Consider the following 16487-nt stretch of genomic DNA (forward strand, 5'->3'; position numbering starts at 1 on the left):
TAGTTTTTGCTTGTAAATACAGCTTAATTTGCTACTAACTGAGTAAGTCCGGCTGAAGTTAATGCTGGAGGGACACTTCAACCCACCACAGGAATTCAAGTTAAAGATCATGAAATGCATGCCTTTTCCTTATTGTCAGGAAGCTAAAAGGTCTCTTTTCCTCTCATCTCACATGGACCACCCCTGTGAGAACGGGTTGAAGGTTTCTTCTTCTTCGTGGTGGACTCTGCAATTGCATGGAATCCTTTTCTTTCAGTGACATGAGGAAGTAGGGTGGGCTGTGCAGAAGCCCAAAGGTCCTTTCAAATATAGAACAAGCTGGGATTATGTGGTAAATTCTAAATAAATTTGGACAAATAATGGCTGTGGGGCTCTTTTAAGTGTCTTCAGTGCACACTAGATTGAAATGTTGCCAGAAACAATTTAAGATCCATATACAGAGACTTTGGAATGAATATGAGGATGTTGAAGGTAGAGAGGGAGGAGACAGCAGAAATAAAGATATTTTTTTTCTCTAGTTCATGCACAAGATCACCAGGAAAAAAAAAGAAAAATAAAAGGCAATCTCTTGCATATCTGTGCCCTTTCCCTCTATGTTTCTCATCTTAATCAGTGTCTGATATTTTACTTTTTTCTACTTTGTCATCTTGGAAATTTCACCATTAGCCCTACCCTGGGTGCATAGAATAGAATCATTATTTTATGTGCTAAATTTATTCAGGCATGGGCCTCTATTTAGAGGCCTGTTCTAGTCCTTCTTAATTCCTACCATCACTGTTCACTGCCACTACATCTCTTCATAATGCTGCCCAGGCAGAGACTGACAAAATCAGAACTTAATTGTTGAAATATCTCTAATGTTCATGTTTTTTTTTTTTTTTTGGTTATTCAAGATAAAATACCTTGGAGAGAGAAGTAAGAATGCTGCTTTCACTCAATTACAGACGCTGTTGTTAGTCTCTAACACCCTTTTTTATTACTTTCATAACTGGTGCAGCAGAAGTAAATGGCTGCTGCCTCTGCTATTTTCAGTGTTCACAGTCCTGTGGATTTTGTAAAAGTCCTCATCTGTCTTTCTTCCTGCCTCCTGGTTTCATGTGAGAATCTCTCAGAGCTCTGTTCTTCATCTTATAGATGAGGAAACTGACAGAAAGTGAATAAGGTTAAGATGTCAGGTTTCTCTCAATTTTGGGTGATGATTTTATGTATCCAGGCCCTGATCTTTTCAAGTGCACTCTGAATTATTGGACTTTTAAATGGATGCTGCCCTCTGAATACTAACCATTGTTGTTCCTTGCTTTTCACGCCCTTCAAGGCTGGGTAAAAACCTCCTTGAAGCTGATGGTTGTACTAGTTTCTTTCCATTCTGGCTGAAAGTGGGAACAATGATGTGCCCCTTTGTTTAACAATAATTGAAACATGGGGAGCTACTTCTGAGGCCACTCTGAGTGCAAGTACAAGCTTCAAAGTTTTGAAAAGTAAGCAAGGAAAGAGACAACTAAAAAGAGAAGTGCTTCTAATACGAGCTTGAGAGAAAACCAAAAAATGCTTGGAGCTTCTTGTGAAGAATATTTCTGAAAGACTAAAAAGAACTTCTGATTGATTGCTTCCCTGATCAGACAAGCAGTGTTTTATATGTATTCTGCAAATAAACAGTCAAAGAGAAACTATTGCAGACCCCCGCATAGTATAAAAGCGTAGACTTAGAACAGAAGTTGGCCAAAAATACCACAAAATTGTTTAATGAGCACTTAGTTTAGAAATATTAGGTATATGGTAGTTTGGAAGTCCTGCAACTGAGCTCATCAGAACAGTCTTCACTTAGGTGTTGAGTATTTTCTATATTTGACCTCTTAATATCTCATTGTCGTCTCCCTGAACTATGCTCCAGGAATGAATAGAGGAAGAGTGATGAAAGGTGCAGTTCCCTTAACAGTCTGGTCTCATTCCTTATTGACTTGGTATGCTAAAGCATAAGAAACAGGATCCTTCTGGATGAAAGAATAAAGCAGTTAAGGCAAAACACTCAATACACTGAATTATATTTTGCTGATGTATTATGTAGCACAGGGCAACCTTATAAAATGCAGTGGTCCAGTTGCTTATGTACCACTATTCTTTTCCCTGATAGCTATCCCCACTTTAGTAGATAATGTAACTCTGATCCTTCCAGCTTTGAGAAACCAGGCAACAGAGAAGGCAGAATTCAACAGAGTAAGTATGAAACCAGAGCTGATTTTTCATGTTGATCCCCTCAACTGGATAGTCAGACTTCTTTGAGATTATAGCTTGCCCTGTTTGGTTGTTTTTTTTCAATCTTGAAGGTTTATTTCTTCAGCAGTTCAAACAAATCAGACTCTGCTGCTTCCCTTTCCCCTATTACACTTACTTCAGCAATGTAGTAGATAAGAACAACATGTTCTGTGCTAATACATTGGCACAAGATTTTCTCTAAACTTCTATTACATTAAAAGCCTATTATCATTTCATAGGCTAAACTCCTCATGATTCTGGATGAAGAACAAATCTGAGTACCCTTGTAATATATTAATGTGATGAATAAATTTAGTAAGAGATTAATCCCCTTGTGTTCTAGCTAGAGCTCAGAGATAAAAGGGGCTAGGGGCTGCTGGATTTATGTCTTAATAGATATGACAATTTAATGTACTATGGGCCCAACATCAGATGCACAAGCAGACTGCTGTAGGGCTAGCTGCATTGAAAAGAAGTAGTTGGGTGCACAAACAGTGGGGTTTATTTATAAGTAACACAGAGAGATTCTTTAAGATTGCCAGTGATAAGCACACTAAACTGCTGAATATGCTTGCAATTACAAGCTTGGTCTCCTGGGGAAGCACTTGGTGTAGCCAAAGTTGAAAATCTTATCAAAAGGTATCCCTTCTGGGGAGAGAGAGAAGGATGAATCCACTGATCTGTCCCTGCTGTTTGATGTGCCTCAGTAAGGTACAAAATCAGGGCAATACTTACATCTCATTATCAATTATTAGGTAGAGTACAGGGGTTGGGACTATAGTCAAGTCATTGTTATCAGGTGCATGAGCACTTTAACCATTTTGTTGGTGATCAGTGGAGGAATGGGACTACAGAGCCTCCACACCACTCCACACTCCTGCCCACTGACATGACAGCATAGTCCACTGGATCTCCACCCAGCCTCTGTGTCTACTCTGGTCACCACATGTTTATCATCAATACTACTTTGTGCTTTTCCACTGCTTTGTGCTTCCTACAACTAAGTCCTCCTTTCCCTCCCTGGAGCTGCTTTCCTGGGAGAATGAAGAAGTCATCTTCACACAGTAGGAATTTAACCCCTTCCAAAATATTCTGTCTCTGCATCAGAGCACCTCAGTTCTAAAGCTTCCTGGTAAAAAAAAAATGCTGTTGTTTCATGACACCACTAAATATGATGTTTACATTTTATTATTGCATTTATTATGAAGAACTGGTTTAGGTTGGAATTCTTCTATTTGTTGGTTTCCTTGAGAAAGTGATAGCTTTTTTTGTTTATTGGTTTTGATTTTTTCCTATCATGTAAATTTCATTCTGGATCCCTGTGCTATGAGGCAATGGAAATAGAAGGAGAAAGGCACTTTTTTTGAGAGAGTGAGTGTTGGTCCTGATCCTGGCTAAAAAGATAGGAAGAGGATGTGCTTTGAGAACTTGGAAAAAAAATGGTGTAGTGGCACCTCCAATCAGATCAGGCTGCAAAGGGTCACTGCAAGTCTGGTCTTGAATGCCTCCAGGGACAAGGCCTCTACTACATCCCTGTGCAACACGTTCCAGTATTTTACCATGCTCATTGTAAAGAACTTCCTCCTTATGTCCAACCTAAATCTACCCTGCTCCAGTTTCAAAGCATTGCCCTTTGTCCTATTGCTACAAGCCCTTCTAAACAGTCCCTCCCCAGCCTTCCTGTAGGTCTGTTTCAATACTGAAATGTAGTCATCAGGTCTCCCCAGAGCTTTCTCCTCTCCAGGCTGAACAGCCCTAAGTCTTTCAGCCTGTCTTAATAGAAGAGGTGCTCCAGCCTGCTGATCATCCTCTTGGCCCTTCTCTGGACCTGCTCCAGCAGGTCTGTGTGTTTGGGGCCCCAGAACTGGACACAGTACTCCTGGTGAGGTCTCACCAGATGCAATCTGTGAATCTTTGAAACCAAAATGGTGTGCGGGAGCATGCCGTGGGACAACAGCACAACAACATAATGTGGCAACAGGGCTTTCCAAGCTCCAGAGAATCATAGAATGGTTTGGTTTGGAAGTGATCAAAAGCTCCAACTACCATGCAATTAATACCCTAATGGTTTTATGACATCTCATGCTTGCACAAGCTTGGTTTGCCATTTGTCTGACCTAGCAAGCAGTAGATTCATCTTTATAGTGCAGCAGTGAGATGGGAAAAAAAAAATAGAAAAAGATTCTACCTCCTTCTTCTTTTGCTGGGATAGCTTTCTGCAGAGTTGACAATCTGAAATAACTGCTGGGTCAGGTGAGCTCCAGAACCAGCACTAGGCACAGGGAGAGATCATGTGGTCCTGAGAAGGCAAGGGAGTGACACTGCTGCTGCTGATGGCAATGAATAGAATAGAATAGAATAGAATAGAATAGAATAGAATAGAATAGAATAGACCAGACCAGACCAGACCAGACCAGGTTGGAAGAGACCTTCAAGATCATCGTGTCCTACCCTTCCTCCAACACCATCTAATCAACTAAACCATGGCACCAGGCACCCCATCAAGTCTCCTCCTAAACACCTCCAATGATGGTGACTCCACCACTGTCAGACAAGAGGAGATGACCCTATCTGACTTCAGCCAGTGGCTGCTGCCATTGAAGACTGGTTATTTTTGAAGGGGAAGTTGAACTAAACTTGATGCAAAGGTCAGATTCAGAAAACTGTGAATTAAAAAGATATGTGGGAAGAGTCACTTTCAAAAAAGTAAAACCTACTTCTTTGTGGTGACATTGGAAAGAGAAGCAGGAGTTTTCAGTGAGGTGGTATTTGTAGTGGTTTGGTGTCCTTTTAAACAGACTCCTTAAAGGGCAAGTTGTTTTTGAGTGTTTGCATTGGTCAAAGAATAAAGCTGATGTGTTTCAGTTGTTGTAAATACTTTGGGAATCTTTCAGCCACTTCAGCTGGCTGTGTAACTCTCCTGCTTCTCTTGTTCTTCCACTGCCAATATTTTCTGCATCTTGAACTTTGCTTTACTAGTTAGATTCAGGTTGTCTGCCAAGGAAAGAAAATACATTTCAGTTTGCTTGAGTACATTAGTTGTGTTGTAAAAGAGACTCTGAATTAAGGACAGCTGTTCTTGATGCCTATTGAAACACTATTGAAGAGCGGTGGGTGTGACCAATTTAATTTCATCCCCATACCAAAGCCACTTCATTAGTGATTGGTTTGAGCTACTAGGCCTTCTCTATCTTGCCCAACTCTTCTTCCCTCTCCCATTCTCACAAGCTCCTGTTCCCCCTACTATCTCATAAAATCATAGCAAAAAAGGAGCTAGCAAGCTTAGGCTGAGGAGATCTAATAAAAAAGTGTATGACATCAGTCATGTTCTTCCTAGCAGTTATTATCTTCTGTAATTGCATGGTTTGCTTTGTATATCACATGCTCAGCATACATAAGGTAGCTAACTCTTTGCTGATTCGCTGTTGCTTTACGGAAAGCAGCCAGAGGGCTCCTACCTTATAATGATAGGTTATTGCTTTTTTTCCCCTGAACTTGTCTAGTAGACTAAATGTAGCTAGATTAAGTTTAGATGAATTGCTATCCTCCTCAAGAGAGAGTTTTGAATAGTGTAGCAGCAGAGTAGATGGGAAATTAATCTACTGCCCTTAACCTGCAGTGCATAGGGAGGAGCTCCATTAGGGTAAAAGTAGCAGGTAGAGGCCCTGGAGAGAATAAGTAGGTAAAAAGGAGGACAGGAAAACAGACATTTATCTCCAGGACAGCAAGAAACAAAATTCCTCTCCATGACCTGATTGTGTTTGTGTATTGGTAAGAAAGACCTCATGCTATGGAATGGACTTTGTTTCTGTCGTCTCTGGAGGCAGAAAGGCTGAAGAAACAAGGCTGATATTTGGTTTTGGGGGAGTTATGATTTCATAAGAAAACATACATTTATTTATAATCATGTAATTGCTACTGCAGGACATTTGAGTCCTAACAGAGATGTTCTACTGTAGCAATATATTCAAGACCAAGAGGTCCAAGGTTAGATAGAGGAATGTGCTGCAAGACCATGAGCCATGGAAAGACTTAAAGGAGGGCAGAAAGGAGTTTGAGCTGTGGCAGTAGGGGAAATCCTTTGGACACAGCAGGTGAAATCTCCTATGTAGTAATACCATATACTGTGTGATATAGAGACTGGTGTGGGTTTTTTTTGTTGCTTTTTTTTTTTTTCCCCCATGTATGAGTTGTATAAAAGTTTTGGGTATACATTGAATATCTGTAAACCCAAGTCTCCTACATTTAAAAACAAAGCTGAATTAAAAATAACCTATGCTGAAGAGGGATTGGATGAAATAAAGTAGTGGAAGAGCAAGTCCTCATATATAGAAACAAGAAACACAAGTTTCACTTGCTCAGCCAGTGACTTTTAGCCTTTGACTTCACTTGTCTGATGCCAAGACAGCAACTAATTAAAAAGATAATTAAAATACTACAACAATCATGAATCATAATGTATGTTGCAGTATAACATTTAAAACTAGATTTTTCTTTTCTTCTTCTCTCTCTCTCTCTCTCTCTCAAGGATGAGTCTACTAGAAATGGTTGTCTTTAATTCCAGCCTACTGCTCAAGAGTCCTGGATAAAACCAGAAAGACAGGGATTCCCGGGAATGCAAGCAAGAATGAATTCTTAGCAGTATGGACTCCATACGTTTATTCGTCTCTCCCTCGTGCAACAGCAAAGCTGGTTACCACTACAGCTGAGCTTCAAAAGAGTGAACCTCCAGAACCTTCAGCTAGCATTGGATAAAATTTCAATGTGTGATAGCATTCAGACATGACCCTACTCAGCTTGAAATGAGGACCCTCAAGAAGAGGGACTAGTATCAGATTGAAGGTGCTGTGAACCAGGTGGCTGTATTTAAAGCCTGTAAGTTTTCACTGAAGCAATAGTTAGGGAATGAATTGTGTGGTGCTCAGGTGGAAGCTGTGGCAACAAACAAGGTATTAATCAATGGGATACTCATAGATAACGAGGAGAATATACCTTTGCCCAAGTGAATACAAGGTAATTAGGCATTATTGTGGTATTTATTTCTGCAAATTTAATATTGCATCCTTCTTCTCCTTAAAGTTTACTTCTCTTTAGGTATGTGTGACATAACTGCAATGAAATTGTGTAGCTTTTTTTTTTTTTTTACAGCCATCAGCAGATGTCCTTAAGGAGACTGCCACAGAAATGTAATAACAGGCATGCAAGAACATGTAACCACTGGTGAACATTGTTCAAAAAGATTACTTCTACAGTTCTGTTCAGGCTCTTTTTCTTCACTTCTCCTTCAGCGTGATCCTTCTACTATAACACCTTTAAAACTTGTGGGAGGTGATGAAAAGGTTCTTTGTTAGGTGACTCTTTGAATCAAACCTCTCTACAAATTGCTTACATAGCGTGAATTTGCTAGAAAGCCAAGTTGCATCTGTGAGACCTAGGGTGCTAAATATAGTGGGAATGCTGAGAAGAAAATTTGCCATTTACTTGGGGAGTACACAGACAGTGTACACCATATAACTTGCATGGTGAATCCTATGGTCTCAGTAGCTGCTCAGCCTTGAATAATTTTAGGTGATAATGATGTAAGTAACTCTTTGTATTTGGGACAAGACAAAATTTATCCATTCATCAGTCATTCTTTTTTATTTTAATCTGTTGGCATTAATATATTCTCCTTCATGCACTTGTACACACGTGGGGGCATGCCATCCTGAGCTACATCTTATTTGGATTATTTTTGTCTTGTGCATTGTCTCAAGGCTCCTCACAGTTGCTCTGCATGTCTGCTGGACAGGTGCTGCTGCAGTTACAAAACTGCTGTAGCTAAGAGATTAAGAATCCATTTCTATGCATAGAAACTCCTGTCTTGATGCTCACCCCAAAAGACCTATGAGGAAAATACATTAATTAAAGACCTTCTCATTTTGTATTGCTTTAGGAAACATTAATATATGTTGTACATATAAAAGAGAGAGAAGAGCACTTATTTTTATTTTTTTTCTGCTGCCACCTGTTCCTGATCATTTACCTAGTTACTCTTTATTCCATCTGTTTATCTAACACATTAAATCCTTAATACAATTTAAATTTGCTTTGACTGAAGGTTTTTGTTTATATTATCCAAAGTAGCCACAGCTCCTAACTCAGAGAAGATCTGACTGGAGAAGAAAGAAACAAGTCACAGGTAGTTACTCAGCACTGCTCCTAATGTTTATTTGGTATCCATAGCCCATATTTCTCTTTCCCCTCTTGGATCTGCATTTTGTGAATATTTCTACAGAGATGCATATGTGTTATTGTAACCTTGGTCATGGCTGTCTGACAGGCAGAATATGTACATTAGCTCTTAGATATGCCTCTGGCAACACATCTTCAATTTTTTGTAGGCAGCCAGATACAGAATGGTTTTCTCCTGCAGAAACTTCCTGTGCTGTGAGTGATAACAGGGACTGCTGTTATTTCTGGTGGATTTACCCCTAAAAAAGCAGGTCTCTGTCTTACTAATTGAGTTCCACTGGATTTGATGGGGAGAAGACAGAAATAAGGATCTCTTAATCCCACTGGTGTGCTTGCAAATATAATTTCTGCTAATGGCTGTGGGTAGTGATCCCTCTGTCCCTTCTGGTTTTGAAAGTTTTTGCCACCCATTTGTGGAAATCATGGAGCCCCTCAGCAGCAGAGTCTTTGTTGCTGTCTTGAGAAAGAGTCAGGAGAGTTGATAAAAATAGAGGGGAGCTTTGGCAAGAGTCAGGTATTTAAAGGGACTCAGAGGATCAGGTCCTGGTACAGATGGTTTAGGGGTCGTACCAAGAAAGCAGCCCTTCTGTATGTGTGAAGAATTAAGGTGCACTTCTGGAATATTTAGCAGTAAACCTTTGTGTTCTTATCCCATTAGTACTGAGGATGGTAGGGAACATGACCTTACCCTTAAACAGTGTTTAAGGGTTACCATAGGTAAAAATAGGTGTGGAGAGATGATGGTCCAATGCCATCAAGTTATCAAAGAAGTGCTGTCATCAGGAATTTAAGACCCTGTAGCTTTATCTGTTAAAACGAAAGGAATTTCAGATTAAAAGCAGCTGAGTTTGGACATGCAAAACAATATAGAGAGGAGATGGGGAGGCACAAGGAAAAGAATACAGAAATGAGGTAGAAAGGCAAATCTGATGCTAAGAAAAATTGCATTAGCATAAAGTAATTATGGGAATGGCTGAATGAGTGGCTAATAATACTGCCTTGGTTTAGTCTGGGCTGTGCTTGCAGAGAAGGTGTTGACAGCAGAGTGCAGTGGGGACTATTTCAGTTGCACATGTTGACAACAGTTGAATCTCCTAAATCATATAAGAGATTTCAGAAGGTTGTGTAGATTTGGAGGTGTGTTGAGGTCTAAAATGCAAGAAAAAAAAAAACAAACCATGAGGCTTTGTCCAAGCAAATTTACAAGCACATCAGCTTCCCTAGAGTAAATGAGGGTAATGCTGTGCAACTAATCAAGCATTTTGAAAGCAACCCCAATGTCTAATTGAGAATCAGATCTTGTTGCATGTATTCAAATTTTTAGGTGTTTTTTTGTTGTGGTTTTTTTTTTTTTAATGAGTGTTAACTGAGTAGAATAAGGATACTACCTTAAATGGCTTCCAGTTAATTTGTGTGGTGAAGGCACATTATGCCCCGATACTGAATCTTGTCCCAGCATGTGGGCAAGTTCCCCCTCCCTCTAGGCGGGAGACAAAAGCCAAGGCATTAGCCAGGCTTGCACGCACCCAGCGCATGCAGTGCTTGTGCCTACACCAAGTATGGGCATAATTCTAGCTTCACGCTTTCTATAGGCTGAAGCCAGTTGCTTATGAGAGTGCCCATTGGTCAAGCCCAGCCTCGAGGAATCTATAAGTATCACCCCAGTTGGTGAACACGTTGCCCCCCCCCCCTCATTTACTTTGTCTCTGTGCTTGCTCGAGAGAGTAACTCTCGAGCTGCAGCCTTTGCCATTGAGCTTATTGTTGTTAGCTTCTGTTATACATGCACGCATACTGGAAGCCTCTGCATCGTTGAAGAAGCCCAGAGGGAGGACCTTCGCTGAGGCTGAGGAGCTCAGCAGTGCTACAACCAGTCGTGCCGATCGGAAGAGCCCATCGTGCCACCAGAGGACTGGACCAACCCCCGCGGGTAAGATCTGCCCAGTTGCCGGGGAGAAGGGACTTGATCAATACCGAGTGCCGCTCTGAGCCCTGTGAATTCCAGGGAAAACCAGAACATTGTTCGTGCTTGTATTGCACCGGACCCGGGACCACTACGAGAGTCCTGTTGTTCCTTTAAGCTCGGTAAAGAGAATCCGCCGCCTAACGCAGCCGCATTCTCTCCCTGAGGCTGTTTGCATCAGCCCCGAGAACCGCCGTGGTTGGGCCGACCCCCGTAGCTTCGCCTGCTTCCGTCGTTCGAGCCCACCTACCGGCCACCGTCGTCCCGCCCTGCCGTGCGAGCCGACTTCTGAGGGCCGATCCCACGGACCGACCCCAACCAGGACCGATCCCTGTTGTCTGAAGGGGATTGAATATTGTCCACGTGCTTTCCACCCACTAGCACTCAGTTCAAAGTATCCGCGTCTAGCAGAGTAAGCGCTGACGCATAGAAAGATTATAATATTGCTGTATATAGCCAGAAACCGCCCGCGTCCCGCCGAGTCTCCATCTAGTGGCCAAGCGGCGGAATTGCACCCTCCGTTATATAAATATAGAAAGGGTTTATAGATAGTTCAATTACGTTATAATCATAACACTAAGCCAGTTGTGGAATGTATTTCACGAACGTGCACTAGAACATGTATATAAGTTGGTGATTCATCGGTTATTAATAGTTTGATAATAAAATAATATTTTTCCATAATTCATATTTCATATTCATAAATTTAATAACCTCTTCACCACAATTTGCTTTTTTTTTTTTGGAAAAAGAATGTAGTTATGTTTAAAAAAAAAAATTCTTCCTCATCTGTGTTTGAGCATTTGGTGTTTAAAAGCAATTCCACAGTAGTTTTTGTAATTACATTGCACAAAACAGCTAAGGTGAGCACAGTGCTTCAGAGTAAATGTTAATTGTGTGTCACATTTTCCTATGACAAAGGTATACAAAGTTTGATTTAGTTTGTTTTTTTTTAATCTCACTGTTTGCTTCCAGATTTACTGGGTAGTTAATCATTCATATTTCTCTGCTAAATATGAGAATGCTTGGCTTAGAAAATGATTCAGTCATGTAAGAGCTTTAACTGCAGTGAACGACAAATTCAGAAGCTTGTTATGTCAGAAAGGAGGAGGAGGAACTTCTGTTTAGGTCTTGCCTTCACAGGGAAAGGAAACACTGATAGTATCTGTGTGATCTTGCACTGATGAGAATCACATTGCTTTGAAAAGATTAATATTTGAGATCTGATGACTAAGTGGTGGTGGGCACAGCTGCTTTATAATCAGAGATAAAGGAAAGAAGGAAAACAAATCCAGAATTGCTATGTGAAAACCTTGCTGACATAATGCTGTCAGAACAATTATAAAGAGCAGAAACCCTGTTCAGTGTCAATCAGGTACGTGCTATGTTAAATTAAATATTTGTTATTTTTAATGTTGCCAAAGGTCTGAAATTGAGAGCTTCTGGATTTATGAAAAATGACCTCTGTAAGTTAAACTACTGAGAGATTTTGTTTTGGTTTCAGTGCACATTTGTTCTTAAACTCTAACTGTATGCAGATTAAATGATCTTTCAACAGGTTTGTGTTTGCATTTTAGCAGTTTGGCTTAAGAATCTACCTAGAATAGGATTGCTGCATTACAAGCAGGAGTATTTTTTTAACATAGATTAGGGGTTTTCATTTTTTATGTTCTCTTTAATTGTATAAATGAGTATGCAAATAAAAGGTAAAAGCCACTTCTTAGCATCTTAGTACTTTTTAGAACCTGATCCAAAGCAAATTGGAGTTATTGGAAGTTTTCTCATTGACTGAACTTTGGATCAGCTTTTTCAAATTCTTAATCTTATACAGATAAATGTTTTGGGTTTTGTTCTTGCAGTTGCTCTGTCTAGCTAAGTAGTTTTCCCATCTTAAAGTTGGTAACACATATTTACTTTTTTTTTTTTTTTTTTTTTTTTTTTTAAATGAGAACATCAGATTTGAAAAGGATCTTCCTAATTAGACAGGCAGATACAAGCCTCCTTCTGAAGTTTACCTCTGGCAATGCTAAAAGATATATTTAACACTAACTTATGACTGGACAGCACGTGTGTAAATCTTCATCAAGCCCATCACAGCCTCTGCTGGAACACCGGTAAAGACTTCTGGCTAGCAATGACAGGGACAATCTGGTCTTATTATCTCAGAGGTTTGAAATTGAGATTTTATTAGGAAAAATAAGTTTCAGTCTGGAGAGAGGATGGGACAGACAGCAAATTATGCAATTTAGAGTTTGGAATGGCTGGTAAATGTCCCATTTCTTTTTGAGAAAGGGTTCAGCTCTGTCATATGGAGAATAATGCACAATTACCGTTTATGTGTGGAGAAAGTTTTGAAATGATTATGAATTGTGTGAGAAACCACTTTTGAATATAAAGTCTGATGTGCTGAGTATTTACAGCAATTTGTTTCCTCATCTGTATCCTTGAAATTCCTTGCTCATCTTGTTATTCCCCTGAGAGGGGGAGAGATCTAACACCACGCATGGTGCCTTTACTGAAGCACAAGAGACATTTTATATTTCTAATTTAAAGCTTTAGAACTATTATTCACAGTTTCAGAACTTTATCAAAATTTCTCTTTCTGTTTGCGGACAAAATTTAAACATAGAATCACCCCTCTGTTGCTGTCCTTTTTGCTTTCCTTTCTTAAATTTCCTCTTTCTCTTACAATAAGATGTAACTTACATTTTGCAGTCACACTGACTGTAACTACAGCTGTAGTGTCTCCATTATCAGACTGCTCACTGTGTGTGTGAGTGAACAGTTCAGCTTTCTCAGATGTACAGAGGAGAAATAACAATAAAATTCTTAGAGCTGAAGAGATGGATTAAATCCAAGGCTTCTTCACAGCTGACCTCTTTAAATGACCTCTTCAAGTGCTGTAATTACGAGAATCAGTTAACAGAGTTTGAAGTATTGCTGGAGAAAGTGGACTCAGAAACATTATTTTATATCCTAGGTGATTTAAAAATGTTGCAGTTGCAGGATTACCTTCGATAAATGTCAGCCACTGGGAGTGTCTATGATGATATTCTGATAAAGAATGGATTAAAATCTGTTCATTTAAACCACTATGAGGCCATGTTATATACAATCTCTTGAAATACACTTAGTTTTAGTTCTGGTTCTCAAATATTGACTTAAAGGTGCAAATAGGAAAGCACAGTGATAAGGGATTCTGATCCTTGGGGCTAAATTTTATACCTATTCTTCTATACCTCACTATTTTATTGTGCTCTTCAGTTATCTGCAGCATGCTTTTGCTGGCAGCAAGAAATATTCACATAGAAGAGTTTGCTGGTCCATTCTTCTACAGGCAATAGCTATGAAGCTCAAGAATCAGAAATTTCAGAATAATTTCTCAGATTTCATTTTAGTAAGACCAGGAGGACATTCAAGGTTTGTCTTAATCAATGTATTAGACAAATATCCACCTGTGTGAATCAACAACAAAATTCTGGCTCAGTTGAGACAGGATTTTACTCACAGTAAAAGGCAGGTTTTCATGTTCAGGCTAATGAGGCAGATCTAATAAATGTGGATGATGTTAAATGTATCTGATCTGTATTATTATAAGAGTGTTTCATAGCTTGAAAGGCAAGAATAAGTAATACCTTGGTTTCTCTGTTATTTCAGTGAACTAATAATGATGGGAAAGTTCTGGCATAATTAGTCATCTGTAACATCTTTTAAATCATCAGAATCAGGTATCAAATAATTACACTGCAAATCCTTTTTTCAAAAATAAGTTAGAATAAAATTGTAGATGCAACATACTTAGTCTTGAATTTCTGTCAATGTGATGATGCACAACAAAATGAATGCAAGTGAAATGATAGTTTACAGAAATTCCAACCAGGAGACAAACTGATTTATACCTAAAACTGGAGAAGCAGCTAAAAAGGCACAGCATTTCATACATGTTCATACATTGATTTAATTTCTGTCCAATTATTAAAAAGGTTGCCTATTCAAGTTTTCTGACTAGAAGGACAAAAGTTTGCTTTGTACAGTAAAAAATAAGGCAGCCACATGAAGTGTATTGCTTGGATACTGAGTAGAGCAAGATGGAAACCGGATACTGCTTTCTGTCATAGCCACACACCTGAAGTGTGTGCCACAGTGCCTCTCAAAGCACAATGCAGCTGCACAGCTTTGGTGGCTGCCTAAGTGGCAGTGATGGAGAAGATCTTGCATGTGGCATGTTTTTCTTGGACAGAGCTATGTTGAACACAATGTTGACAAGTGTTGTTAGTTGAAGAGGCTTTGAGCTCATTGCTTAATAAGACCACTACAGAACCAGACTCTTTCACCAGGTAAATTAGTAAAGAGGCTGTTGGGAAAAAACATAGTACATAAGACAATTTTATCTGGGGAAGGAGAGAGTGGAATAAGGAACACCGCACATTGGACTGACAGGAACAAGTCTGTCACTTTTCTCCACTCTTCAGGTCACCTAGGTCTGAAAAAAAAAAAAAAAATTCCCTGAAAGCATGTCTGTAAGGAAGGTTTTCTAATGCTGAAGACAACTGTGGTGATCACTGTTGCTTTTTAGCCTCATAAAGCAACAGGTCATTTGAGGAGCCTGAAGCATGCCATGCTCAAGGGAACAGCCAATGCATCATGTTCTGCTTAGCCAGGAAAAATTAAATCCTTCATTGACTAACATACTATACCAAGCAGAAACTCCTACACCGTGTTTTGGAGCTATGGTAGGTCAGGTCCTCAGGTGGTATAGCATGTGAGGCAGAAATACTTTATTTCATGTAATTTGGGGATATGTTCTGTCTACTCACCTATCTAATCTTGTTTCCTAGAGGTTGCCAGGGAGTCTAGGCTTTAGGGGCAGTTATGACCTTACTCTATTGTCCATTGGGCAAAGGGCTCCTAATCTCATCACAGGTTTTTATACCTAGTGATAGATAGTTGCTGTCAGGGAAAATCTCTCATCTTTGCTTTACTCAGAAAGCAAGATGGACACCCTCTCTCCCTTAGAGAATAGGAAATCTCAATTCCTGCTATCCTCCTATAGCCCAAATTACTTGTTTTTCTTCACATATTGACTTTTTTTCCTCCCCTCTCCCTTTTGTCCTCTTCAGTTTCTGTCTGGCATTAGTGCATTGCTGCTGGCACTGCTCTGTGCATGCCTGCTGTATATCCTCACAGGCTTGCATGAGGGAACTGTTGTGGGAACAGAGAAGAAATGCAGAGGTATTTTCAATCCTTAGTTTATTTATTTCTAATTGTTATAAGAGAGAATAGAAAGAGCTTGACTTGTGTCAGAGAATCTCAGTCCTTGTGCCAGCTCAAGCCTACACCATGCTAAAAACTGAGAGATGGTTATTCAGTAACCCTCCAAGCTGTATAAAAGTCCTGCTGGGAAAAATGAGGCTATTTATTGATATATATTTGCCCATTTTGATGCCAGATGATTGAGCATGGCACTCTGTTTCTCAGTACAGTAATATAAATTAAAGACATCCCTCAATACAGGCTTTTTTAATGACTAGAAATTAATGGGGTAGAGTAAGGTTCCTATACGCTTCTTCTAGGGCATTGTCATTAAGGGAGAAATGGCGGTTGAAGAAATTAATTCCTCCTGGATCCAAGGATCTGGTGTATTCCCTGATGTTGGTACAGAGCTGTGTTCTGATCATCAAACCACAAATTAATGTCTCAGAATTAACTTCTTAAAAATTAGATTAATTAGTTGGCATGTGCTTAGAGACCCAAGTGTGCTTCAGAGATGCTGGATACAGATGCACATAACAATTCCAAGAAAATTTGAGTTCCAGGTGTAGGCCATCCTGTATCACTCTTCCCTGTCCTTTCTTGCATCAGAAGGTGATGCTTTCTTTTAGTAATAAAGATCTTACTGGACAAGGGTGATATTCTCTGCACTGGCTTCTGCTGTGATATTGCTGTGGCTTGAAGTGTGATTACAAAATCATTTGATGCATCCTTGTAATTGCTACTAGTTGTTTATTTTCTAATAGAATGTGATAAAATTTTCAAGA

The 16487-nt window shown here is 39.6% G+C and overlaps 1 protein-coding gene across 1 annotated transcript in view; it reads left to right on the forward strand.

Annotated features, from left to right (window-relative positions):
• The first annotated feature begins 10175 nt into the window (after nucleotides 1-10175).
• Nucleotides 10176-16487, forward strand: part of ESR2 (estrogen receptor 2) — a 49449-nt gene continuing 43137 nt past the window's right edge. Inside the window, exon 1 of the mRNA XM_068148913.1 lies at nucleotides 10176-11824. The gene's annotated coding sequence lies outside the window, so the exon portion shown is untranslated. The remainder of the gene's footprint in view (nucleotides 11825-16487) is intronic.

The sequence above is a fragment of the Melanerpes formicivorus genome, unplaced genomic scaffold, assembly GCF_026170545.1.
Source record: "Melanerpes formicivorus ecotype bairdi unplaced genomic scaffold, bMelFor1.0.p_v2 SCAF_17, whole genome shotgun sequence".
Taxonomy (NCBI): domain Eukaryota; kingdom Metazoa; phylum Chordata; class Aves; order Piciformes; family Picidae; genus Melanerpes; species Melanerpes formicivorus.